The sequence below is a fragment of the Microcebus murinus genome, chromosome 21, assembly GCF_040939455.1.
Source record: "Microcebus murinus isolate Inina chromosome 21, M.murinus_Inina_mat1.0, whole genome shotgun sequence".
Lineage (NCBI taxonomy): Eukaryota > Metazoa > Chordata > Mammalia > Primates > Cheirogaleidae > Microcebus > Microcebus murinus.
In genome coordinates this window covers 7,671,157-7,698,486 of record NC_134124.1, presented here as the reverse complement: position 1 = coordinate 7,698,486, position 27,330 = coordinate 7,671,157, and the positions used below count along the sequence as shown (strand labels likewise).

General features: G+C 59.1%; 1 protein-coding gene and 1 long non-coding RNA gene across 4 annotated transcripts in view; one reads left to right on the top strand and one right to left on the bottom strand.

The window, feature by feature from the left end:
• CXXC5 (CXXC finger protein 5) overlaps window positions 1–22,155 on the bottom strand; it is a 33,712-nt gene extending 11,557 nt beyond the window's left edge. The window contains exon 1 of one of the 3 annotated variants that reach the window (XM_075996118.1): window positions 21,959–22,155. The gene's annotated coding sequence lies outside the window, so the exon portion shown is untranslated. Of the gene's footprint in view, window positions 1–21,040; window positions 21,147–21,203; window positions 21,736–21,958 lie in introns of those variants that run through there. The other 2 variants (XM_012749064.3, XM_012749065.3) reach the window with 2 other exon arrangements.
• LOC142863082 (uncharacterized) lies at window positions 7,905–12,097 on the top strand. Its single transcript, XR_012913962.1, has 3 exons — window positions 7,905–7,976; window positions 8,829–8,972; window positions 11,953–12,097. It is a non-coding gene; the product is annotated as an uncharacterized LOC142863082 (long non-coding RNA).
• Window positions 22,156–27,330: the final 5,175 nt, after the last annotated feature.

The following is a 27,330-nucleotide window of genomic DNA, read 5'->3' as shown; positions in this document are numbered from 1 at the left end:
GGAAACAGGAAGCTGCCCACAGGTGCGCCTGGTCTGTGGTGGGGGCTGGGCTCCACCTCAATTCAGTTGTTTTTTTTTTGAGACAGAGTCTCACTCTGTTGCCCAGGCTAGAGTGAGTGCTGTGATGTCAGCCTAACTCACAGCAACCTCAAACTCCTGGGCTCAAGTGATCCTCCTGCCTCAGCCTCCCGAGTAGCTGGGACTACAGGCATGTGCCACCATGCCTGGCTAACTTTTTCTATATATATTAGTTGGCCAATTAATTTCTTTCTATTTATAGTAGAGACAGGGTATTGCTCTTGCTCAGGCTGGTTTCAAACTCCTGTCCTTGAGCGATCTGCCTGCCTCGGCCTCCCAGAGTGCTAGGATTACAGGCGTGAGCCACCGCGCCCGGCCTCACTCCAATTGTTTGTCCCCCTGAAAAACCAACCCACGATCCCACTAGTGGAGAATCTGTCCCAGCCATGAAGGAGACACCTGTCTTGTCTGCCATTCAAGGTCCAACAGCTCTGGCCAGCGTCTACCCGACTGCCTGGCCTGAGCGTGGAAAAAACTGGAAAACAAAAGCCCCCAGACCGCAGGCCCTCCCTGCAGAGGCGTGGGGGAGGCAGGCAGGAGGAGGGAGGCTGAGGGGGAGGGAGGGAGGTGTCTCGAAGCCCCGGAACACAAAAATAATGAGGCGAGAGGGGCCATAGGGACGAGCCGGCTGGTTCCGGAGTCGCTATCTGACCTTGACAGATGCCACAGCTGGGCGCCTGGAGAGGAGCCCGCCGCCACAGTGCTGCAGAACCCCCCCCAGCACCTCCCCCAGGCCAGGGTCGATGGAGGCTCAGGCTGGCCCCAGCCACAGGCAGCCACCCCACCAGGCAGGAGCCAGGAGACCTCAGAGCACATCCCAGTGGGGAGGGGGGGACCTGGAGGCAAGGCAGTGGGGGCAGGGCCAACGCAGGGCATGGGAGGCAGCAGTGGGGTCTCCTGAGGGTGCCCCAACCCTCAGGTACGGCTGTGTGTGAGAAGCACACAGAGCATTCCATTGTGCCTGTGTAGCTTAGCTGCGGAGCTGAGTATGTGTGGAGAAGGGAAGCAAAGTGTGAGTGTGGGTGTGACAAAGACAAAGATTGTACTTGTGCCTGTGTGTCCTTGGGGTCACACAAGGCTGGGGAGACAGGCTAATGTCCCCGAAATGGGTGTGGCCATGTCACTCAGGGGTGGGCACTGATTACCCCCCCCACAGCCCCTTCAAGAGCCACCGGCGTCCTGGCTGGTGCAAGCCATGCTGGGGCTAGGGGCGGGGTGGGGGGCAAAGAGAGGCGCGAGTCCTGCCACTTGCAGATGGAGGAGAGGTGCCCCTGTGGTCCTTCGTGGCCGGCCCTCTCTCCCAGGCCCTCTCTCCCACCATGGCGCTCCTCGATGGGCACAGGGCTGGGCACTGCCACTCCAGGAACATCGGCCAGGGTGTGAGCCGCAGGAGGGGTGCTGGGCTGGAGGTGGATTAGCAATTCCGAGCACTGGCTGCATAATTAAAAAATCATTACGGCAGGCGGGCAGAGCTGAGTGTGAGCTCACGCTCAGAGCGGGCGGGGACACTGCCATGGCGCTCCCCCTCCCACTGCTTCCCCGAGGAAAAATCCCACCTGCTAATATAATTATGGAAAAACACAAGCACGGAAATTTGGTTTCAGCAAACAACGTGCCTGAGTGCCCAGGGCCCGCCTGGCCCTCAGCGCGGCCAGCAGGCTGGTCACCGGCACCCAGGGCCCAGGGCAGTGAGGCGGGCTCTGCGGGGTCCCCACTCTGCTCCCCACCCCTCAGCAGCCCCCAAGGGAGCGGAGCGGCGGAGATATACACGGCCCAGCTCCCCCAATCCCAAATCTCGGAGAAACCTGGCTGGTGCTAACAGTTTACAAACGGGGAAACCGAGGCTGAGGACTGTGCGGTAGGTCGCTTTGTTGTGGCAAAGCTTAGGCGGCTGGATCCCAGTGCGCCAATGTCACACCTCAGGAGCTCAGTAGGTCACTTTCCCTGCACCGGCCCCAGCCCCTTCCAGCCCAGCGTGGGGACCAGCCTCTCCCTCCCGAGACCGGCCACGTCCCCAGCACACCCCAGCCTGCCGGCCCGCGGCGGGGGTGTGGGGCCCCCGCCTCCCACTTCAGGGACAGGGCGTCCCGGGCTCGTCTGGGTTAAGCTGGGCGGGCGGGCGGGCAGGGCTGGCTCCCGCCCGAGAAGCGCGGCCAGCTCTGGGGCACAGGCCCCAGCACGGCAGCACAGCCGCCATCACCTCGGGCCTGGAGCGGGCAGCCGGCCTGGAGCGGGCAGTGGGCGGCGCGGGGAGGGAGCCGGGCCTAATTAGTCGGCCTGGGACCCGGGCGGGCGCCGGGGTGGCAGCCGCGCCGCCAGAGCCGCGCAGGCACGTCCGCGTCCGGCGGGGAGGCGGCGGGGAGCCGGGAGGCGCCCTGGGCCGCCACGGGACAGGCGGCCTGGGAAGGCCTGGGCCAAGGAGATTCCGCACCGAGAAGGCCTGTCTCCCCTCATTCCTCGGTGCCACCAGGCGCAGCAATTAGAGGCTTTCAAAGTTTGTCCTTAATTGGTTTCATTTTTGCCTCATAAATGATTCATGGACCCGGAGGTCTGGGAGGCAGAGGGAGTGGCAGGGGAAATTTGGGGAGGCTTTTGCCTGGGGCCAGGCCCCCTACCTGAAGCTGGGGAGGGGGCCGCAGCCCCAGCCCAGTGGATGACAGGGGCTGGGAAGCCTTGGGCAGGTGGGACCCTGCAGCAAAAATTAAAATCCAGGCCCTCTCCTTGGAGCACTAACTAATTAGGAACTGCAACTTCTTTTCTGCAGACCAGAGCTCAGCTCCCAGACCCGGAGCCCCTGCGTGCACCACCGCTCGGCAGCTGCCAGGCCCTGGGAGCATAAATAATAATGCGATGGTAACAAAATAACAGTGTCCATCCTAATAATAACGATGGTGAACTCCAGGCGTTGAAGCTAAGAACAACACGTGCATGATGATATCTTTTATGCCCCCCACCCAGCACTACAAGAAGTGCTAGGATCCCTGTTTTACACATGAAGAAACTGAGGGTCAAAGAGATGAAAGCCTGCCCTCTGACCCTGTCTGACGCCAGAACCCCCTAAGCCCTCAGGAGCACAGGGCTAAAGGCTGGACTCGAAGAACACTGCCTGCCAGTGGTCAGGAACTGCAGGGCCCGGGGAAGCCTAGGAATGGTCCTGAGGCCTGAAGGCTCCAGAACGCCCCCACCTGAGCTCTGCCCCTCAACAGGCTGTGACCTTGGTTGAGCAAGGGCTTCATGGGGCCTTAACTGACCTATCTGTAAGATGGGAACGCAGGAGCCCTATGACCCCTCATAGAGTGCTAGCCCTGTGCTGGACACTAGGATACAGACAGGAGATGCCATGGACCCACCGGCAGGGAGCTCCCGGCCTACGGACACACACACAGAAGGGTCTGAGCGCTAACCACAGGACTAAATTATCAGGGAGCAGTACCAGGGAGGGCTTTTTGAAGGAAGCGAAGTTGGCAGAGGAAGTATCTCTCCTCTGACCCCATACCCAGCCCACCAGGATGCTCAGGCAGTGGGTGTGGCCCACTTAAACTCCAGACTGGGGGTGGCATCTTGAAGAAACCCAGAAGACTGTGTCAGAGTGCCCAGCCCAGCCTGCCCATCCGGTCACTTTTATTCTGAATAACCACAGGAGGTGAGGCCTACAAAGGTAACTGCAGGGCCCACTTGGCCCCTGGAAACCCTGGAGGTGAGGGAATGGGCTAAACAGATCCCAGGGTGCATGCTGGATGGACCGACTCCCTCGGAGCAGGCCCCAGAGATCTGGGCTGCTAGTGTTATACATCCCTGCATGTCACCACAGCTCTCTGAATGGCACAAATGATCATCCCCATTTCCCAGATGAGAAAAATGAGGCTCAGAGAAGCTAAGGGATCTGTCCCAGGCCACACAGCTCAGGAGAGCCCACCCTCCTCACCTCCCCGGCTTCCTGTGGGTTAGTATACCTGACATGTCCTGGGCCTGGTCACCTCTTGCCCCAGCCCGACCCTTCCCCTGTCTGGACAAAGACTGCTTGAAAGCCAGCACTCCTCCAACCAGGACTTGGTCTGGCTGAGGCTTGTGGTCAGCAGCCCTGCAGGGGGCCCAGGAGGTAGTGGTTGGAGGGGTCTCTATGTACCCTGGGCGCCACGGGGCATGGGGCTGGGTGGTCCTGAGGATTGATGGGTGTTGGTGGGAGAGCCCCTATACATACACACAGGGCACCACAAATGCCAAGGGTGGGTAAGGAGGAAAATAGGGAAAATGGGGCTGGGAGTGAAAGGATGGGCGGTTGGCCATGTTCTCCAGCCTCCTCCTTGGGGAACAGAGTCAACTGTAGGGCCCCATCACTCACGCTCGGGAGGAGCTGCCTGTCGGATCCTAACAACTGTGGCATTTGTCCTTTGGGAAGACCAAGTTTTATGCCTCCTGCTCCACCCTGTTGGGAGGACACAGCCGAACAACCTGGGCAAGTCACACCCTCTCCGAGTCTCAGCTGCTTCATCTGCACAATGGGCCCAATAATGTCCCCTGCGCCCTTCGAAAAAGCCTTTGAGAATTGGTTTAGAGGTTTTCCTTGAGAAGAGGGTTTTGGAGGAACTGGAGAAAACATTCCGTAGTCTGTGTCGGCTGGGGGCACTTGAGTCACTGGGGTGGGTGTACCACAGAAGCTGGACAATGGCTTGCTGGACATACAAAGTGGCTGCGTTCTAAGGACACCGAGTCCATTCTCAGCACATCCAGCCAACAGATCTTTCCCAGGTGCCCGCTCTGAGCCAGGACGCTGGTCCGCCCTTGCTCCTCACTGTCCAACTGCCTGTCTCAGGGATGCTCAGCCAGGTCACTGGGGCACCGGGGTCCCTCTGCCCACCCTGCCCAGGAAGCTGCACGTCTCCAGCGGGTCAGCACTGACGTCAGCAAGACCGGCCAGGCGTGGCGCGCGCCACCTCCGGAACTGCCAATTAATTAACTTTTTCAAATTAATTTCCCAAGCAAAATTCCATAATTACATCTGTCTCCATCAGCCCAAGCTGGGCAGACAAGAGGACCCTACAATGAGATGGGATGTGGGGTGAGGGATGACCATACCAGCCCTGGGACCGGGTCAGAGAGGCTACTGGGGGTTAGGTGTCACCAGAGCGGGGTGTTCGCCTGGCATCCTTTGTGGATGCTACCTGGGAACAGAGGGGGCTGAGACCAGAGCGCCCAGCCAGGAGGTGGGGGGCTCAGGGAGACCATGGCCTGTCCAGCTCATCCTGCTGCCCCCACCCCCCGCCCCAGTGTCCCTAAACCACAGCGGGTCTTGGCATGGCCCAGCAGCAGCACAGGCACCGCGAGGCTGAGGAGGCCGCGGCTGCAGCGTTCTAATTTCCCAAAGGGGCTGAGATTAATTAGCTCACACACAGGCGCAGAGAGGGAGAGGAGAGTGGGAGCAGGGGCGGGCAGCGTCAGGCGAGGAGCTGGCTGGCGCTCCCCCCTGCCCGCCTGCCCGCCCAGCAGGCAGTCAGGCGGCCTTGACAGCCTGGGTGCTCTGAAGGTCAGTGGCCAAGCTGGCTGAGCCAGCAGACTGGCACCGTCTCCTTCCCAGAATCCTCAAGACAAAGGCTGAGGGGACAGTGACCAGGAGGACAGCCTGGGGGGAGGGGGCTCCACTGTCACCACTATCTATCAAGTCTGGGCTAGGTGCTCTGCCCATGCCATCTTGTTTTTATCCTCATGGCAGCCCTAGGTGGCAGGCACCAGGGTCCCCCCATTTCACAGATGAGGATACTGAGGTTCAGCGGGAACAGTGACCGGGCAAGGTCACCCATGCCGTAGATGGCGGACATGAGCCTGAAACCGAGGTTAGCCCAAGTTTGGAGCCCAGTCTGCTTCCCCTGGACCCCGGTGCTGGTGTGAGGGCTGAGGGAGCCCTGGGTATGGGGGACCTGGAAACACCGGTCACAGGGCTCGTGAGTGTGTCTGTCCCCGAGGGGGACAAACTCACCCTGCCTCAGACAATAACAGTCATTTCACAGATGAAGAAACTGAGACCAGAAAGGGGAAGTGATCTGAGGCTGGGATCAACCTCGGGCAAAGTCAACCGACTTAGTGACCTTTGGTAAGCCCTGACCCAGGGCCACGCAGTGCCTGGTGCTCTCTGGCTAAGTGGCACACTGACCAGGGGATGGGAGGTCACTGCGGCTGTCCCTGTGTGCTTACAAGGAAATGCCAGCTCAAGGTCGCTTTCTCAACTAGTCCCTGCAGGGCTCCCCAGAGAGAGGAAAGGACCCCCCAGGAAGGAAGGGGCTGGAGGAGGTGTGACCCTGGCCAGGCCCCTAGGTGGCTCTCACAAGCCCAGCAATGGAGTTTCCCAGAACTTGCCTGCAGGGGAATCCCAGAAACCCCAGGGGCATCACTGTGCTCCCCAGGGGAACCCCTGCCCCCAACCCCTCAGTGAATCACTTCCCTTGCAGAAGCTAAGGCAAAGAGGGGCTCACCCTCCCCGGGCCTAAGGGGGTTAACAGTCCTCAAGGCCCTTGGGTTCAAATCTGAAAGTGCCTTGAGATAGCAGAGGGCCCCAGGCCAGGTATGGGGCTGGGCATGGGGGCTGGGGGAGCCCCTCCCCTCAAAGGCACAGGCTCTGGCCATGCCTGGGTTCAAGTGGGCTTTGGAGACAGGGTTCCACTCCCAGCTCTGCAGCGTCCAGCCTAGGTGACTTCAGACAAGTTGCTCAATGCAGGTGATACCCAGCCTCACCCCGTCGGGGACCTGGAGAGGATATAGGTGAAGCCCTCAGTGCAGGGCCAGCACACAGTAGGCGCTCAACAAATGACAGCTTATTATGTTGTTGTTTTTACTGTCATTGTCTACCAGCATAAGAGTGAATGTCAAGGACAGCTCAGGCCAGGGGTGTTGGGTATGACCTAGATGATGGCCCCAGTTCTACCACTGTTTGCTTTTGAGCTCCGAGCCAATCCTTTATGCCTCAGTTTCCCCAGCCTCAAATACTAAGCACCCCCTGCCCTCTGACCCGTAGGGCGACGCAGAGATGAGCATATGGTAGGAGTCTGAAGGTTACAAGGAGGGCAGCACCCAGCTGGCCAGGCTCGCAACTCCCTTTCTGGCCACAGGAAGAGCCCACCTACACTTCCTTCCAGCCTTTCCTCCTACCCCGAGCCCCCAGCCCTGCCACACAGGCACGTGCCAAGCCCCTCACCACCCAGCAAAGGCCCCACTTGCCATCTGGAAGTCCCTTTTCAAATCTAACTTCTTGTCTTGTTGTATGAATGTTGGGGTGCGGAACAGAGAAAGCCTTGAAACTATATTTGGTTCTTTCTATTTCCTCCCATATTGTGAAGCCTCTAAGAATTTCCACCCAAGGATCTCAGGTTCCTCTGCCCTGGGTCCAACCCATTCCCATCCATCCCCTCCCCCAGCCCTGGGTTCCAGCTCAGCCTCTTCACTCCCTGACCTCATCATTCCCATCTGAGAGCAGCCCTAGAGAAGACTAAATCCAAGACGTTGTATTCAAGGAGCCACTGATGTAGGCTAGCTTTGGAAGAGCAGATAGTGGGGTGCAGTGGTCTGGACTCACCTGGAGACACAGGTGTGACAGGCAAGAAAGAAGTGGTGAGACCATACCCCACCATCTGCTTCAGGCCCTGAGCTTTGAAACAGATATGAGGGCTACTCCCATTTTATAGGTGACAAAAGTGACATCACAGAGGTGAGCAGATTGGCCCATGATTACACAGCAAAGTAATTCAAAACCAGGTTTGGAGTCTAGGCCTGTCCAACTCCTGAGTCCAAGGCTCAGGGAGTCTTCTAGACTGGCCACTGCTGCTTATTTTCCCGCAGGATATCTGGGCCGCCCTCTCCTCCCTGACCACCGTCCAGACCTTCATGGAGGAGACCTGTATGGCCAGAAGGTGGGAGTCTGCCTGGGCCCGAGTCCTTATAGCCACCTGCCCTTTGACCATTGCTAGGATGTCTCCATCCTGTGAGCCCAGAATGATCTGTAGTCCAGGTGTTAGGTGACCGTCCAAAGCCCTTCATGACCATGAAGCCATCTCCAACAGACTCAGTTTTCTCATCTGAAAAATGGGTACTTTTTTCAGCATACAGAAAATGGATTTACCCCTAGTTGTGCCCAGTCCTGGGAAGGAAGGCCTCAATCCCAATGCAGGACAGAAGCTTAGAAGCTCCCCGAGAACATGCCCCCCACTCAGCAGCCCAGGCCTCCCTTATACTCAAGCCAGCTCCATGCCCATTTGCAGGGCTGTAGACTCAGAACCAGAGCTATGGCCACATTCTAAGTGGGGGGCGCTGGATACGAGGGCCTCAGGAATTATGAGGACAGGAGAAACAGGTGCCAGATGAGCAGGAGGGGCAGGCAGACAGACTCCCGGGCACAGCCCACTTGTCGGTGGTCTCGTTCCTCCCCCAGTCTCTGGCACCCCCACCTCCCCAGGCCCCTGCGTCCCTGAGTCGGGGGACCAGCCAGCTGGGTTTCCTGGGGAAATCAATTTTCCACAGCATTCATTCTACAGCCTTCCCTCTTCGCAGCTCCTCTGCATCCCTCCCCATGCTGAAGGGCAGGGGCGTTCAACACTCCCATGCCCGATTTGGGGGCCTCTTCCCCCAGGGAGGGCCAAGCCCACCTGGTGATGGGAGAGAATGATCCCACCTCCCCACCCCTACCTCACAGAACTCCCCTATGAGCCTGTGTGCACACGGTGTGCAGCAGGCTCTGTGTCCGTGCTCGCGGCCTCGCTCTGTAGGGTCGTCTGGGTGTAAGCTGCGGCCTGAGCTTCACCGCCTGAGCCTGTGACAGGATGGAGCAGACACACAAACTGCCTTCCCAGGGCCCACAGGGTGAGCGTGGCCTCCTCCCAAGGGGCACACCTGTGCGGCCATCCGCCTAGGTAGGTGCCAGCGCGTGTGGGCGCCAGCGGCTGGGGCTGTGACTGCACCAGCCAATGTGCTTCTGGAGTGCCCACATGGGAGCTGTGTGTGCACAGCGCATGTGACCAAGTCTGCGCCATGCGTGTCAGCTGGGTGTGCTGAGTCGTGTGGAACTCTGTGTGCTGTGAGCGACTGTGACTGTCCTAAGCGTGTGCCCCTGGGTGTGCCGCATGCGGGGTGCGTGAGCGTGTGCTCTGCCTGCCAGGCCGCAGGGCCTCGTGGGGCTGCCGGGGATGGGGTGACTCACGTCTCTTGAGCTAATCCCGCCGCCTGCCCGCCCAGCTCACCCTGCTCGGCTGGGCTCATGGCCGCCAGCGCAGGAGGCAGTGGGGGGGAGGCGCGGGCAGGCGCGGCAGGGAGGCTGGCTTGATAAATAACCTGCTGCTTCCCCAGGCTCGAGAAGGGGAAAGGGAAGGGGAAGCTGCATCGAGGGGAGGACAGGGGGGTGGCGGGGGAGGCAGCCCCGGCCCCCAGGCTCTGGCTGCCCTGGCCCCCTCAGCCCAGGCTGCAGCTCCGGTTCCTGTTTCATCGAAACCTGAGCTGGGAAAAGCCTATCGGGTCATCTTGCCTGTCCCGCCGGCCGCCAGGCCCAGGCAAGCTGCCCCTCAGGGGACAAGCCCGCAGCCTGGCGGCCTAGCCAGTGGGTGGATGGGTGGGGGTAGGATATTTCTGTCCAGACTAAATGCAGGTCCAGGCCCCGTCTGTGTACCCCCCCGACAGCTGCTCCCAGGGGCCCCTTGGTTCTGCAGGACTGACTAAATATAGCCCCCCTCCTCAGCAAACCCCCAATGTTCACTAATATCTAGTGGCCCCACCCACATGGGGGGTAGAAGGAAGGCCGGGGAGCTCACTGTGTAACCTTGGGCCAGCGTGTCCCCCTCTCTGGGCTCTCAGCTATGAAAAATCGAGTATTATTGGGCTCCGGGCCCTGCCCTACCTAACAGGTGCTCCTGGAGAACAGGCCACAAAGGTGACAGGCTGGGTCTTTTCATGAGGAGATAAGGGCTGAGGTCTCCTCCCCCCAGTACCCCAAGTGCCTTTAGGCTTATAAACATGGCCCCCTCCATCCTGCCTGGTCCTGCTCAGGACGGGCAATACCAGGCTCCTCCAATCTGCCCCAGCCGGACCCTGGCCAGGAAACAAGTTGTGCCAGGCTTGGGGGGTGGGGGGCGGGAGCATGACAGCTGCTATTTCCTGGAGGCCACAGTCGGCACAACCCGGATTCCTGCCTGGCTCCACAATCCACCAGAGCCTCTCCCAGGCTCCAGGCCCTCGACAGGACGCCCCCTTCCTGTGTCAGCAGTACTACCAGACGCAGCCAGCGCCAGCCCCACTCCCCTCACTGCTCTGGTACAGCCAGGAGGAAGGTGATGGGTGCGGCCAGCCTCTAGGACTGGGGTCTCTGCAGGGTTCAGGAGGCCGGGAGGCAGCCTCAGCTTCCCTCCTCCCTCCTGCCTGCCCACCCGGCTGCTTCCCCCAGCCCCACACGCACCAAATTCCCCACATGCCTGTCTGTCTCTGACAGCTCGCGCAAATACTTGGCTGCACGGGCACCCGCTGTTCTGAGCCCGCTGCGCCTCCTCCCTGCCTTCCCCGGGGGCTCTGCAGACACAGCCAGGAATGGGAGGGGGGCAGAGCCAAGAAGCTCAGTGGGCAGTGGGGGGAAAGCAAGGACAGGAGGGACCAGCCTCAATTCAGAAGCACCACCCCCAGCCCCTGGGACCCAGGAGGCCACTGCGAGCCAGCGGGGCGGCAGCTGCTGACACCCCCGCTGCCCCCCCCAACCTCCCAGGAGGACCTTCCGGAGGCCTCCCACTTGCCTCAGCGATGAAACAGCATCTGCCACCCCCGCGGCAGCAGCTCAGGACAGGGTGGCAGCAGCTCAGGACAGGGTGGAGGGCACCATGAGGCCCCTGGGGAGAGCTTTGAAATCTGGACAATGGCCCAGCCCCTCCTGGCAGCCCCAGTCCCCCACCACAAACCCAGCCTCGGAGTATGGGGGTACATTCCAGCCCTCCCGCCATGTGAGGGGCACACCCGCCCAGCTGCCAGGCCTGGGATGTCTCCACTTGGACTGTCTGGGGGCCTTATTTGCCCCTGCACTGCCCTTCTTCCTGCTTGCCTTGTCTCCCTCCCAGGAGACCAGCGCAGGAAACACTTCCTGAAAACAGCTGGGATTTTCCGCTGGCCAGTGTGCCTTGCTGGCCGGCTCCTTACCTCTCCCCACCTCATTCCTTCTCCCAGAGTCAACCCTTCGACCAAATCACACACACACACACACACACACACACACACACACACCCGTGTCTGCAGCCAAGGATTCCTCCCCTCCCTGGCTGATCTGCCGCTAGCGCCAGCATGCAGGCACAGCACAGGCGGCGAATGAGTGACCTCACGGGATAACTAACACCCTCCATTTTGCAGGTGGGAATACTGAGGTCAGGAAAGAGCTAAGCCTCCCGTCCCGTGCTCTTCCTAAAACTCACTGACTACAGGTCCCTCCTCTGTCTATCCATTTGCCGCCCACCACACCTCCCTGCACCAAGAACCAATTCAGCCCTCCCAGGTTCGTGGAGGTGAGGGTGACTCCAAACAGAACCTCTCAGTGTTGTGGGTTCAAACGCCCAGCTGCCTGTCCCAGACTACTCTCTCCACTCTCCCACAGCCTAACAGTAGTCTCGAAAAAAATCCTGACTGTGCTGTCTGCGCTAGACTGTGGGGTAAGCCTCCTCTCCCCATTGCACAGATGGGGCTGCTGAGGCCTCCAGGGGAGGGGGAGCTGCAGGCGGCCATGAGTCAGAGGGGGAGCTGGGAAGCCGCCCGGCCCTGCCGGCTGTCGCTGGAAGCAACAGCCTGCATTTCCTCCTCACGCTGGTGCCTCGGGAAGCGTGGGCAGCGGGCGGGCAGGCACCGCCGCGAGGACCCCTCCTGTGCCTGCAGGCCAGCCGCGTCCCCTCGCTGCCTCACTGGGCCCACAGCCCATCTCCACACTGGCCGGATCGCAGGGAGGAGCAGACTAGAGGCAGAAGCAGCGTTTCTGTCCCATGTGCGGACTTATGTGACCTCACGGAAGCCCCCCCACCAGAGCGCCAGTGTCTCCTAGCATCAAACAAGGAGATGGAAACATGACCATTTATGTTTCCTTCTAGCAGTAAAACCTATGGTTCTATGATGACTCTAGAACCCCAACACAAGAACCCTGACTTGAGAATTCCTGTTCTAAGCGTACTATGATTCCAGACTCCTGTGACTAAAAATCCTAGGCCACCAAGATCTGACACTCCCAGCAGAAAGGGGTCCATACCCACTCCTGCCTACTGCAATTTCTCATCTAGCTCTGGGGGAGGCAGGCAGGCAGTAGAGGGGCTGGGCCTCTCCCATTGGGGTCAACAGAAACTGACAAGAAACGGGGGGGAGGCTATGGGCCTGGGGAAGAGCTGGTCTAGTCCCAGGGGACAGGCTGCCTCTTCCTGGCACATACAGCCACTAACACTGCAGATGTCAGGAAGTCAGCCCGCACCACAGCCAGACTGGGCGGCTGGGGGTTTGTGTGCCTGCACCCCCACCCTGCGGCTCAGAGGGCGGGCAAGAGTCAGGTCAGGGCTGGTCTCCCTGCTTCTCAGGTTCCAAGCCAAGCTCCACGCTTCATCTTCCTGTCTTTACCACCCACTGCTTCCTCCTTCCCACCACAGTCCCCTCACCTCCCAGGCCAGCCCCAGCCCAGGCCAGCTGGCAGCTAGCCAGGGCAAAGGCTCCCAAACCCATTGGACAGATGGAAAAACTGTGGTCTAGAGCAGTGGTCCCCAACCATTTTGGCACCAAGGACTGCTTTCATGGAAGACAATTTTTTCCACGGATGGACTGGAGGGGAGACACAGGCGGTGGTATGTGGCCGGGTTCCTAACAAGCCACAGTCGGGTACCAGGAGGGCTGGGGGTGGGGGTTGGGACCACAGGTCTAAAAGGAAGATATGACTTGCCCTGCTGGCTCAGCCCAGTAGCCTACTGGTCTCTGGCCACATGTCTCAGCCCTGCCCCCACCTCACTTCCCAGAATCATCTGTAGGGCCAGGGGGTCTCCACATACCGGTCTGCCCACCAGCACATCCTTTAAGAGTGCTCATTCCCACAGCCAGTCATTCACTAATTCGTTCTTTTGTCCACCAAGGAGCCTATGAGCCCATCTCTGCCCCACGCGACAGGCCCAAGGCCGGGGTTCCTGGGGCCTCAAGGAGGGAAGAGCGAGGCCTGTGTCCAGTGGCGTGTAGGGAGTCCCGCTGTGGGCCGGCAGAGTGCAAGGTGCAGGAAACACCATATACAGACCAACCTCTGCTGTCCCCATAGTGTTCACAGCCTGTCAAGGGCTCTGCCAGGACCCAATCCCACTTGTCAGTGACAGTCACAAACTCCCCAAGCCTCAGTTTCCTCATCTGGGCATGAGGATGCTAAGACCCAACTTGCTGGGCTACTGTGGGGATTAAGGAGGCAAGAGCCAGAAAGCTGTTAACACAGTGCCTGCCCCGTCAGGGCGCAGGATGGGCTACCTATTATTATTGCCACTGTCAGTAATAATAACTGGGGGCAGCAATGATCACAGTAGCAGCTAAAGCTCTTCAAACGCTTACTCAGTGCCAGGCACTGGGGGTGCAGGAAGGAATCACTGCCACATCCCATCGCAAAGCTGGCGAGGAGCAGACTCCAAAAGCCCCTATAAGCGTCTGATGAATGAGGGAACCAATGACAGGAGGCACGGCCCTGCCTCCAAGGAAGGTGCAATCCAGTATGTTTCATGTGTAACGTAGTCTTTCTGCACACGCGTGTGCCAGCACTTAGGTGTGTTCACACGCATGCCTATGTGAGGGACCCCGGGGGTGTCCTGTGATGCAGGCAGCACAGCCGCCCAAGCCGCTCAGCACCCCCCATGCCCCCGCCCCACCCCCGCCAGTGATCACGCTGGAGCTGAGGGGACTGTGGCAAGAGCAGGCGCCACACCTGTGGAGAGAAGCCTGGAAGGTGCTTTGCATAGTCACAGCCAGCAGATTACAGGCCCAGGCCGGGCCCCTGGGAGGGAGTGTGAGGACTGCTAGGTGCTGCCCACACAACCAGGCCCCCCGTGCCCACCCTCATGCCCGTCCCGGCATACCACCCAAGTGTTCCTGCTGGCAGGCTGGGCAAATCTGAGGTCGGAGGTCACAGGCAAGGGAGAGCGGTGGGCCCAAGGGCCACGTGGGGTCTGCCAGACAGGGGAGGGTGGGTACAGGGCTCCCCCGGGGCCACCAGGCAGGCCTGGCTCTGCCCTGCTGGGGCCAGCAGCTGGAGGGGAGTAAATATAGCGCGGGGCGTCCCGGCCACATTCCTGGGAGGCCAGCGAAGCCCGCCTGCCCGCTGCTCCAAGCAGAGCGCGACAGCCAGGGCAGCCAGGGCCCAGAGCCGCCACTGCCCTCTTCCCAAACAAACAGAAAAATAAATAAAACCAGCTCTCACGCCGACACGGCTAGGGGGAGGGGGCAGGAAGGGCTGGACCCGGGGGAGGGGGCAGACAGGCAGGCGGACCAGTTGCCGCTTTTCTGTTCCACTGGGAAGGAGGCAGCCAACAAAAGAGGAAAATGGAGGAAAAGGGCAGGGAGATGGTCAGAGATGTCAGAGAGGGGGAGAAAGTCCCTACGAGAGACTAAGGGTATCACAAGTGGAGGTGTGGGGGGAGGCAGGTCAGGAGGGACAGGGAAAGTGTCGGGGGGCAGGCACAGTTGGGAGTCAGCAGAGGCAGCCTCTGGGTCAGTAATTCTGTGACAAGGATGCCCCAGGGGGGGTGGCAGGCAGACAAAGGGGGCTTGTGGGCTGGGGCAGGGGGGCAGCTTGAAGGGCCATGAAATATTAAAGAGCTCGGCCAGTGAGTGACAGAGGTCATAAGAAGCAGGAGACTAGCCAGGGAGCGAAGGGGAGCCCTGAGGCGGAGGGCTGCCCCACCTCCGGCGCGTCTCCCCAGCTCCCCTCCCGCTGGCTCCTTTCTGTCTTTCCAGCCACAGACCGAGGACAGGCTGAGGGTGGCAGGGGCGGTGGGGGATTAGCATGGGAGGGAGACCTCTGCGGAGGCTCCCTCTTCCCTCCGGCTGATCTGGGCACAGCCGGCCTTCCAGAGCTGCCAGCCACCCTAGCAAGAAAGCCAGGAGGGCTGTCAGCACAGCTGATGCTGCGGAGCCTCCTGGCAAGGAGGCGGGGATGTCCAGCTTCCCCTTCCCAGGGAAAGACCAGCCCTTTCCACAGAGACCCGCGGGAGGGAAGGCTGGCCTCACATCGCAGCTGAGCCTGCAGCAGGTCGTCCTCTAGCCCTCCCACCCCACCCCGGCCCCATTATCAGCCTCATGACCTTGGCCAGTCTGCTTGTCCCTGAGCCTGGGTCTTCACCTGCCCCACCCCACCCCAGCAAATAACGTGCTGCAAACGTGCCGGGGCCAAGCATCTGCGTGCATTATCCCAGAACACGCTCTCACGTGCCCTGTGAGGTCATTCCTAGTATCAGTCCCATTTTGCAGATGGGGTAGAGAAACTCAGAAGGCAAAGTGATATGCCCAAGGTCACATACCTGGTCATTAGTAGAAATGGAATCAGAAATGCTAAGTGTGAGTCATGTGTTCTTTTCTTCACTGGGGGATATGGAGTCTTTGTCATCATAAAAGCCAACTTCTATTGAATGCTGACCATGGGTTAGGCCCCATGCTGGGCACTGTGCAACCATCCCTGTGTCCATCTGAAAATGGTCTTGTAAGGCAGGCATTCTTATTGTCCCATTTCAGAGATAAGGAAACTGAGGTTTGTAGAGATAACACAACTTGATAAGGTGTCAAACATCCAGAAAGGCGGTGACATGGCCAGGATTTGGAGCCAGGTCTGATGGCCTCCAGAGCCACTGCTCATAGATACTTCTCTGAGTGAGGTCAAGGGAGGGGGGTAGGAGAACCCAGTGGGCATGGAGCTAGGTGGTTCAATTGGCTGCTAGAATGGATACCATGAAAAGGTCAAAAACAAGGTCATCACTGCTGTGCTGGGGGTGGCCAGCAACTGCTCTGGGAGCAGGAGGTTGCAGAGCTTGTGGCAGCTTCGCCAGAGTGATCCGCCTGGTCTACCCAGAGCGCCTGTACCAGGTAACACAAGCCCCCTCCCCCAGCATGAGGGTACTGAAGCTGGCCCCAAAAGGGCCAGTGGAGCCCTGTCTTGTTGGTCCCCAGGGTTCAAACTTGTGCTCCAGGGCCAGTGTGCCAGGAGCTAATCACCCCTACAGAGCCCCCAGTGCTGTGGAAGGGGGGCAGGATCCCTTCCCTCCCTCCCAGGCCCTGTGAGCCCAGAGGGAGGCCAGCATCAGAGGCAGGAAATGAAGAAGAATTTGCGATCTAATTGAGCTGGCAGGGGATTAGGCAGCAGAATGCAATTACAGGGGCTGGAGCTGGGCCAGGGGCACTGACACCCCAAGATGTGGCCTGGCCCAGGTGACTGGGCCCAGCCAGTCTCTAGCCAGAGACACCTGACTTGGGGAGGGGTGGGGAAGATGGGTAGAGGCAAGGGCTGAGACTTCAGCATACAGACGACTGTAGGGTTCCGGCTCCACAGGAGACCCAGAAGCAAGAAGTCTTCCTGGGAATTCTCCCCCAGGGAATAGCCCTATGGACTGTCATATGGGGACTAGGCAGACAGGGACACATGCTCTCATAGGCTCTGCTCATGCATGTACATGCATGTGTTCACACTCCCAGGTAAGCCCTGCATATCCATGTTCACCTGCACTGGGGCAGGCTTCCCAAATTGCAGACACACAGCTCTGGCCCTTTGCTGTCACCAGTTCCAGCAAAGGGTGTGGGGGGGATACGACCCCCCCAAACCACTCATGACCTTAAAATCCTTTTATTCCTGTAATCACAGGCTGCCATCGCCGTGGATACGCGCTGTCACCCTGGCCCCAGCCTGTCTCCCTCTGCGGCTTCCAAAACTCCCAGCAGGCAGGCAGACGGGGAGGCTGCCCAGTTACTGCTTGGTGGGGGAGGATCGGGTGGGAAAGGTTCAATGCTACACACACATGCTACACACACTCCAGGCCTCAAACAACCAGAGGAGAGATCAGACAGACAGACTGGCAGACAGAGATACAGAAAGAAAATGGAACACACAGCCACCAGACAGCAAAGGCAGAGACCACTGCCCACACAGCTCAGACATGCACACTCCCACATTCACATACACACCACTAGGAAGTCAGACACTCCCAGATTTATAAGCATACACAAAACACACAGATACACAAAGATCACTAACACAAACTCCAAAATTCTAGGCACACACAACTCATCGAATATATACATTCCCAGACTTACAGGGACATATCCAACTTTCAGATACACAATCTCAGATTCACAACCACATATGCACACATACAATGCAGATCCACAGATGCATGCCCTGATTTATAAACCCATGTATGCTCAGACTCCCACACCCTGAGACAGACAGACATGTAACAGAGATTCACAGATATAGATACACAACTTACAGACACACATGTCCTGAGTCATAAGCACACACATCACCCAGATTCCCACATCCTAGACCAACAGACTAGTGCCCACACAGCCTCAGCTCTGTCAGCTGACACTGCCTCTGGCTTTGGGGGGCAGGTGGAGGGTTGGAGATTGCTGGGTCTTTGAGGGGGCAGTCCTTTCTCATTGCCCGAAGCCTGGGAGGGTGGGCTCAGCGGGGAGGGGGGGAGCACGAGGGGAAGTAAGAGAAAGCAGAAAAAAACTTTAGTGGGATATTCTTGTTGGGCAGTAGCGCGTGAGTAACGGGGGAGGCTTTTTGTGGTCTGGTGAGTTCCAGCTATGAGTGAGAGTTTAACTATTAATACACTTAATCAAGGACACTTCACACACACATACACAACCACACACACAGGGCTAGGGTGGGACCAGGTGGTGCCGCAAAGAGCGAGCGCGCCCCAGTTAAAAAAAAAAAAGGGGAAAGACCCAAATAGGGCCCCAGGGGGCGGGAAAGGGGGCGGGGCTTCCTGGGGCCTGCCTCTAGAGCCCATGCAGAATGATTCATTTCTGCACCCCCAGAAGGGTGGGGTTTGATACACAGCAGGTGCTCAATAAATAAATGAATTACATATAGAGTGGGCAATAATAAAAACTAATAATAAGCGAGCCCCTCCCATCTTGATCAATGAAGGTATGCTCCAGAGCACCGCGTGGGGAGTTCATTCCCATTAAATGATCAACCCACCAGACTGGGGGCTTTGGGAAAGCAGGCCTGGATCTGGCTTACCTGTATCCCCCCATTCATCCAACCCACCCTGTACCCTGGAAAGGTAGATGACCTCAGCCCAGCCCACACCTCTCTCTCTCCCCTAGGGAGACCCCCATGTCCATTCCACCTCCCATAAAATAACTAGGTGCGATCCTAAAGAAAGTAGAATATTTAATTCCCAGAGACTTGGTTCTTTATCCAGATGCAACCCCGCCCCCACGTTCCTATAGGCCTGTTTCACACTTGTCAAATGGGTAGAAGGCAGGCAAAGAGCCTGAAAGAGGCAGCAGGAGTTGCGGGTCACGGTGGGAACCCATGGAACACAGGCCTGTGCTGGCCTGCGCCTCGGATGCAGAATCCTACCCTCCCCTTCCCCCACCCAGTCCAGCCCAGCCCAGCCCAGCCCAGCCAGCCGGGTGGACATTCCAGGCCTCACGTGATAAAGACGAGGCCACTGGCCCTCGGGTAAGTCAACAGGCTCAGTCGCGGGAGAGATAGGAGGCCCGGGCCAGGGTCACCTGCTGAGCCGGGAAAACAGCCGGCCCAAATACACACATAAATAAGGCACCAACCGACAGCCAGCCAGCCAAGGGTCTGTCTTCTGCAGAGGTTCACCTTGGAAAGGGAAGTGGCACGGAGAGGGAGGCCAAGGCTGGCTAGGGGCTTCCCTGGGAGAGACTCAGCTCCTGCCAGGATTTGGGGGGGGGGGTCCTACCAGGCTCCCCAGGGTTGACTAAGAACTCAGAGGCCAACCTCCCTCAGCTGTTCCCATCTCTTCCCAGGGCAAAAATCAAACCGTCACCCCCTCTCCCTCCTCCCCAAGGAGAGAGGACAATTTCCGTTCTGGGAGGGGGGTGACAGCTGCAGAGCGGGCCACTCCCCACCCCCAACCCCCCCAAGCTCCAGCTTGACTCTCATCTAGGGAAACTGCTAAATCAACACTACGCAGTTATGGGTAGGTAGCGCCGGCCTGAGTCGCTCCGCACGGCTCTCAAAACGGGGTTTGGAGGGGGCTTTGGGCCCCAGTTCCTGAGTTTCCAGTGGCGGTTAGAACGCAGGGTACGGGCGTCTTTCGGGAGAGGAATCAGGTCAGGCTTGGGCCAGCAGGCCCCCAAAAACATCTAATTTAAATGCTCCCAGTTGCAAGGGACGGACACCCCCCACCCCCGCGGGCTGGGGCAGCTGAGGTGGCGCCGGGCGTTCAAATCGCGCTCCAAACAAGTCCGCAGCAACCGCGCTCGCAGCCCCCGCCAGGCGGCCCCAGCGGAAAACTTGAAAGGGACTCTGTTTGCCGGCGGCCCTGGGGCGGCTCCGGCGGGGGCGAGGGCCGAGCGATCACACACGCCCCCCTCCCCAGCGCTTCCTGAGCAAACGCGGGGGGGCGGCGGGGCCCACCACAAATCCAAGGGCTCCACGCAGCGCCCGCGGCGCGGGGAGAGGCGGGGATCAGGACGCTGGTCCGCCGCCACCCCTTCAGCCCCCCCAGCGGAAGACGCGAGTCTCAGACCACCCAGGTTCTGGGGGCAAAGTGGGGTGCGGCTGCCAAACCTTCAGACCCCTGTCACAGGAGACTCGAGGGAGCGGGTCTTGCCGAATAAGTCACCACAGAACCCCCCAAATTTACTGGTGCCTCCTTGTAGCCCGTGGCACGAGCCCAACTCCGCGCGCCCCTTCATGTTCCCGGGGGAGAAAAAGAACAAAAAGGGATCTTGCTCCCTTATTGGCTACTTCAACTCTTCTGACAGGTCCTGGAGGTGGCGCCCCCCCATTTAAAAACTGGGGTCACTCACTTCTGCCGATCCTACAAATAAACAAAGCCAGGCGCACCCCGCGCTCCCCGCCGGAAAGCAGCGCGTTCCGGGCGAGGACAACTTCCCCTAGTCGGAAAATTAGCACATTCCTCGCGCCGCGGCTCGGCGCCTCGCGCGGCCCCCGGGAAGCGCGGGGGTGGGGGCGGGGGTCGCCGAACTTCAGGGTTGATGTGGGGCCGGAGCAGCGTGGCAGGCGCCTGGGACGCCCGCCTCCCACAGTTCCGCAGCCCGAGCAACACCCCCATTCTCCTTCCCTGGCGTCGCACGCTGCGTGGCCCACGCGGGGCTCGAGAGACAGCCCCACAGACTCCCGGAGGCCGGGGAGGGGAGGAGAGAGGCCGCGGGGCACGGCGGTGGTGGGGGCGACACTTTGACGGAAAAAAAAGGTCAAACTTGATCTGCCCGCCAGGCACCCCGCGGGCAGCGGGGGCGAGGAGCCGGAGGGGAAATGCAGAAGTGGCCGCCGCCTCTTGCAAGCGGTGGGGGAGGCTCGGAGCAGTTGCGGTCGCCCCGAACACAGGGCTGCGAGCGGGGTCTGCGGGGGGGCAGTGCGCGCCGGAGATCTCCAAGCAGCCGCCCCCGCAGGCGGAGCGCCCGCCCAGCGCCGAGAGGTGAGGACCCCAGGAGTCCGCCGCCCCAGCGCCCGCGAGCTCCAGGAACGGGGGGCGGTACCCCGCAGGGAGAGCCTCAGCCCCACTCCGCGGCGCCCAGCCCGCCGTCCCCGACCCTAAAACCCCTCTTTTTGTCTGAACTCAGTGATCTGCGACCGAGCATACTGCGGCTTGGGGAGGCTCGGGTACAGCAGCGGCCACCGAGCGATCACTGGCGCTAGGGCTCCGCGGCTCCGGGGCTCCGCGGCTCAGGCTGCGGGCGCCCCCTGCCCCTCCCAGACACGGACCCCTCCTACCCAGTCCCTGGCTCTCCGCACCTGAACTTCGGGGGAACCCGCGCCGCCAAACTTTCAGCCGACTCGCACCGAACTCCGGCCCTGGCCGCGCACCGAACCCCGGGGGAGGAGAGGGAGGTAGGCGGGGAAGGGGAGGGGGCCGGCCTCCGGGGGGGTCGAGGGAGGGCCGTGGCCCGACACCTACCGGCTCTCCAAGTCGTCCAAGCCGCCACCGCCGCCGTCGCCGCGAGGCCGAGGGGGAGGGGCGGGGCGGGGAGCTGCGCTCCGCTCTGGGCACCGCCGCCGCGGTGCGCTCCGCTCCAGCCGCCAGCCGTGCCCGGTCCGGAGCCGGAGTCGCGCCGCCGCGGCTGGCCCGAGGCGGGGAGGGGGGGGAGCCTGCAGCACCTGCCCCTCCTCCCCCTCCCCGCAGCCCAAATTAAAAAACAACAAAAAGCAACTAATCACCCCCGAGCGGAGTGCGGCGCGGCGGGCGGAGGGCTCGGCGTGCGGCGCCCGGACTCAGCGGGCGGCGCGCATGGCTGGGCGCGGGCTGGGCAGGGTTGGGACGCAGGGCCCGGATCCCGGGGATGAGGCTCAGTCGCTCGGCTCGGGCGCCTGCTCTTGCCGCCACCGCCGCCTCTGCTGCCGCCAGTGCCGCCGCCTCTACATCCCCGCTCAGGCTCCGCCGCCTCTGCCGCCGCCACCGCGCGCCCGCCCGGGCAGGAGCTCTGAACGCTGCCCGGGGGCTGCCGGCAAAACCCGGACCGGACTCGCCGCTCCCTCCTCCCCCCACCTTCACCTCGGCTCCCCTCCCTCCTCCCGCCGCCTCCCTCCCAGCGCCGCTCTGGCCACTTGGACGCCGCAGGCTCTGGGGCCGGAGCCGCAGCCGCTGCGCCGCCAGCTCCCCGCGCCCTGACCAGATCCGCCCAGGCTCTGCTCCCTCGCGCGCCCAGTCTTTACCTTTTTTCCACAACTTTACAAAAAGAAGAGGACCTCCCCCTTTGGTGAGGGCTGACTGGGCTTGAAGACGCACCTTCCGGGGAAATCTGCCCCTTTTCACCGGGGCGAGAAGCTTCGAGGGAGGGTTTGGCCGCGGCCCCAAGCTCAGGTGCGCGGCTGGCCAGGGAGTCCTAGCCGAGGCTCTTGGAGTTAGACACAGGTTCAAAGACCCCACCCTTGCCAGACTCAGTGGGCACTAGGTCTCCGGGAGTAAAGGGGCGGAGATTCCTGTCCCCATTTCACAGATGAGGAAACTGATTCAAGAAATGATATTTTATTTCCTACGCAGGCGCCAGCCTAAACTTTGAGTGCTGGGGCTAAGGCGACTCTTAACATTGTGGTGCCCTGGGACCGTGGCCTACGAACTCAGAGCCTGAGACTGCCCTGAGCAGCAGCCCTCAATAGATAGGTTGAAAGAGAGAAGACTCAGCCTTGCCAGAATAGGCGCCCAGTGAGGCGGATTTGGACCGCATATCCTGTCTTTCACTCCATCAGTGCCCCTCCGTCCACCCAGCTTGGGCGGATACTACGACTGCAAATGTCTTCTCCACCGCAGAGACCCACAGAACGAGCCCCGGGCTCATATAATCCCAAAGTGGAAGTTTTCTTCAATTGGAATTCGTGGGGGCCCGTTTGTGCAGCAGGCAGATCCTCTGCTAGGCAGACAAAACGCACCCTGGCACCCGAGCCGCGGTGGGGGCGGGGCAGGGCGGTGGGGGAGGTCTGCCTAGGGTTAAACGGTACTGCCTGAGATTGGGGCCCAGATAACAGGGAGTTAACTGCGGCAACCCGGGCGCCTCCAGCCACAGGCGCGGCCTCCGTGAAAGAAGCGAAACCCACCTCGCTGCTTCCTCTCCTCCTCTGCGTGGCCAGGCTATTTCCGAGGCTGGCGTGAGAGCCATGGGGCCTGGGTCTCCTGGGAGGAGCAGCTGGCACCCACCCTCCAAGCCTTCTACAAGTGGCCTTGGGGCCTTGACCCACCAGGGGTGAGGGGATGGGGAAGGTGTCAAAGAGCAGAGCTCAACTGAAAAGTGTTGCCTCTCTCCCACTCCTGACACCCAAGGCCACACGAAGTGACCCCTCCCCAGACATCGTGGACACCCCCTCCCAGCCGATTCTTGCACAGATGCTGACAAGTGTCCTCCCTTAACTACTGTGCCAAGGAATGGCTCCTGTGGGGAGATGTTTAGTCTCTCTCCTCCTCCCCAGCAGCCTTTTTCAACGCCTGCCCCCCAACAAACATACCATGTGAATAAAAGCAAGGTGCTAGCTATGGAAACAGTTTTAAGACTGGACACCCCCAGATTATCACCCCTAAACTGCTTACAGACAGAATTCTGGGCATCGTCCTAAGTGTCGGGCACTGTGTTGGGCACTGACCATATGAGGAAAGAGGGTGCAGAGTCCCAGGTCTAGATGCTCCAGCATCTCCAAGCACTTAGTGTATCTCCATCTGCCTTTTCTGGGAAAACTGAGGCACAGACAGCGAGGGAGCGCCTGTGCCCTGGGAGTCAGCAGCAGGCCTCGGAGGATTAGGACCCAAGAAGTGAAACTCTATCCTGCAGAGCTCCTGAAGCCCAGCGTCAATGCAGAAGCTGGTCATGTACATCCCCCAAAAAGTTTTATACTGGGATCCAAGGGGTAGAATGAGTAGTAGCTCCACCTTAGGGAATTGCTGACTATTAATTATCCTTTTTTTTTTTTTTTGAGATCTCTGCCCCCATCCCCATCCCCCAACTCAGGAGGGCCAAGGCCAAGGAGCTGCAGGCTACAATGGAGGAAGGCCAGGTGATCTCCATGGAGATTGCTTCCTCAGGAGAACCTATGATGACATATGTCTGGCCCAGTTTATTTTTTGTTTTTTGTTTTTGTTTTTGAGATAGAGTCTCACTCTGTTGCCTGGGCTAGAGTGCCGTGGCGTCAGCCTAGCTCACAGCAACCTCAAACTCCTGGGCTCAAGCGATCCTTCTGCCTCAGCCTCCCAAGTAGCTGGGATGCTATAGGCATGTGCCACCATGCCCGACTAAGTCTGGCCTAGTTTAGTGGGCAGGTCTTAGAGTCTTCCCCTTCTAGAAATTAAGAAGGGGGGGGGGAGACCTAGACCCTTACCTGTCCAACCCAGGTGGGAGCCAGAAAGGAGTGGCGCAGAACTATTTTATTTATTTATTTGAGACAGAGTCTTGCTTTGTTGCCCAGGCTAGAGTGAGTGCCATGCTCACAGCAACCTAGCTCACAGCCTAGCTCACAGCAACCTCAAACTCCTGGGCTCAAGCAATCCTGCTGCCTCAGCCTCCCGAGTAGCTGGAACCACAGGCATGCGCCACCATGCCCGGCTAATTTTTTCTATATATATTAGTTGGCCAATTAATTTCTTTCTATTTATAGTAGAGACGGGGTCTAGCTCTTGCTCAGGCTGGTTTCGAACTCCTGACCTCGAGCAATCTGCCCGCCTCGGCCTCCCAGAGAGCTAGGATTACAGGCATGAGCCACTGCACCTGGCTGGGGCAGAACTATTAACATAGAAAATGCAATATGAACTGAAAATGTCATGTGCAAGCCATCCACATAGAACTCTAAATAGATGGCAAGTGGGGGACATCCAGGAAGGATGGGGTGGGGGTTCCTGCCCTTGGGAGAGACCTTCCTCATTCTGGCTCCTTTCCCAAAGAAGAAGGGAAGCCATCACTGGTTCACTATTCTCTCCCCTCTTCCTACCTCCAAAAAGGAATATTTAAGTCTCACATCGTTATTCAACTTTCTGCTGAGTTTTCAACCAGTCAGCCTTCAAGACAGGAAGCAAGTTCCTTAAGTCTCCAGCCCCTTTACAGAGAGGGCCCTGCATCCACCTGTCCTGTCTGCATGGAGGAGCGCATCCCTCCAGGACCCCTGCCGGGCTCTCCTGGATCCTGGGATAACATCCAGTGGCTGGTATTTAGGAAGCCCTTAGCCTGAGCAAGGCATTGTGCCAAACAGTGAAAAGTATATTATCTCGGCCGGGCGTGGTGGCTCACGCCTGTAATCCTTGCACTCTGGGAGGCTGAGGTGGGCGGATTGCTCAAGGTCAGGAGTTCGAAACCAGCCTGAGCAAGAGCGAGACCCCGTCTCTACTATAAATAGAAAGAAATTAATTGGCCAACTAACATATATATATAGAAAAAATTAGCCGGGCATGGTGGCACATGCCTGTAGTCCCAGCTACTCGGGAGGCTGAGGCAGGAGGATTGCATGAGCCCAGGAGTTTGAGGTTGCTGTGAGCTAGGCTGATGTCACGGCACTCACTCTAGCCTGGGCAACAGAGTGAGACTCTGTCTCAAAAAAAAAAAGTATGTGATCTCATTTCATCCTTATAACAGCCCCAGTGGTATCACTCCATTTTTCAGATGAGGAAACTGAAGTGAGATGAGCACCAGAGTTGTTCCCTCCTCCCTGAGACCGAGCGCTGTTCTAGTGAGGCCTCGCCTACGGATCTGACCTGGGGCTCCCCTGCCTTACACCCTGTTTTGGCTCCTCAGAGACCACAGGGCACTGCCCACGCCCCTTCCCCCACTCAGCCTGGCTTCCCAAACTAGCCCTTCTCCCTACAATCCCTGGGCCCTGCTGACCAACACCACCTAATGCTGGCAGTTACCCCAGACACCCCAAGACTCCCCTTCAGGTTTCTGGGGCTTTGCATATACTGTTCCTGGAAGGGCTTTCAGTCAAACTCACCTGAGCAAGTCCTCTCTGAAGTCCAGGAGCATCTGTCACCTCCACTCTGCCTGCCATTCCCAGCCTGAGTTTGGGCCATGGCTACAGGGCCACCTCTAGCCTTTGTGAAAATTAGAAAAAGACACACCTTCTTTTGGCAGATATAGGAAACCATGGAGGTCACAAACTGCCTTTCAGCCTTCCTAGCGCCCTTTGCTAGGTGCCTTTTTGTAGCACATGCACTGCACAGCTGCACTCTGTGGCCTGGCTTCGGCCCTCATCTGTCCCTTCCTATGGTCACAGTGACCACACTGCACAGAAATGGCTTTTATTTGCTCCTCTCACTACTCATCCCTTCATTACCACTACCGGTGAAAATTCTTTGAGAGTAAGGAGGTCTCCTACCTGCCCTGGGTCTGAAGCTTGGACTCTAAGGTCATACCAGTAGTGACAGTCGTAGCCAACATCTTTCTGACCACTTACTCCACTAAACGCTTTCTGTGCATGTGCTTATTTAATCCTCAGGCTCAGAAACCAGCTCAAGGTTACAAAGTAGCAAAACCAGGATTTCACTCCAGGCCTTGTCTGAGGCATTTTTCGTGACTGCCATTCACCTGCTAATGTCCATCATTGATTAAATACCTAGTGACTGGAAATGGCTACATGGAAAGGAGTATAGGAGTTATAAAGATACCAACCCAGTACTGGGTCTAATATCTATGCTTAGTGCTCGGGTTCCCTCATCTGTGTCACAAAGGATGGGAACAAGGCCCGGTGAAGCTGTGTGCACCTATAATCCCAGCCACTCAAGAAACTGAGGTGGGAGAATTGCTTGAGGTCAGGGGTTGGAGACCAGCCTGGGCAACATAGCAAGTCTCCAAGACTCCATATCAAAAGATAAAAATAAAGGATGGGAGCAAGGGTGTTTGGAACCCTGCCTGCTAGAGCAGAGTATAGGACAGTCTTCAGTGGGGTCACGCTGGACTTTGACCTCAGGCAAAATTCCAGGACAGGCCTGGGGGTACAAACATGGGGCAGAGAGGCAGAGGAGCTTAACTGTACCAGACTGTGGGGCCAGGCCTTTGGGGGTCTCAGCCCGTACTCACCCACCACGGAACTAAACTCTCCCCCACCCCATCCCCATAACCTCTGAGAGCTATGAAACGAAAATTCAAAAAAGCTAAATCAAGTGACCCAGGCTTGCCCATTACTGATAAGTCAGTTTGGTGGCCCATGCCTGGCCTTGACCTGTGTAGACAGGACAGGCTGGAAAGTGGGGAGGACGGAAGGGGGGCTCCAGCCTCGGAACAAAATGACCGTGGGGACAGAGGCTGGGAGAGAGCAGAAACCAGCCAACACACACTCCACGTTTCCCCTTGCCCAGGCACCGCTGTACACGTGCCACACACAACCAGAGCAGCCCGTTCTCTGCCAGGCACAGGGAAATCGGGCTGTGTGTGGAGGGGGTGGAGAGGGCGACAGTTTGGGGGGCATCATACCCCTAACAGTGACCCTTGGCTTCTCTAGGCACAATCATGGTCCAACTATCTGTTCTGGGGCAGTGGGGCTGAGTGCTCCCAGAGGCCGGAGCTGTGGCTGCAGAGCTCTGGGGCTAGGAAGAGGGAGGGACAAACATTGCCCAGGGG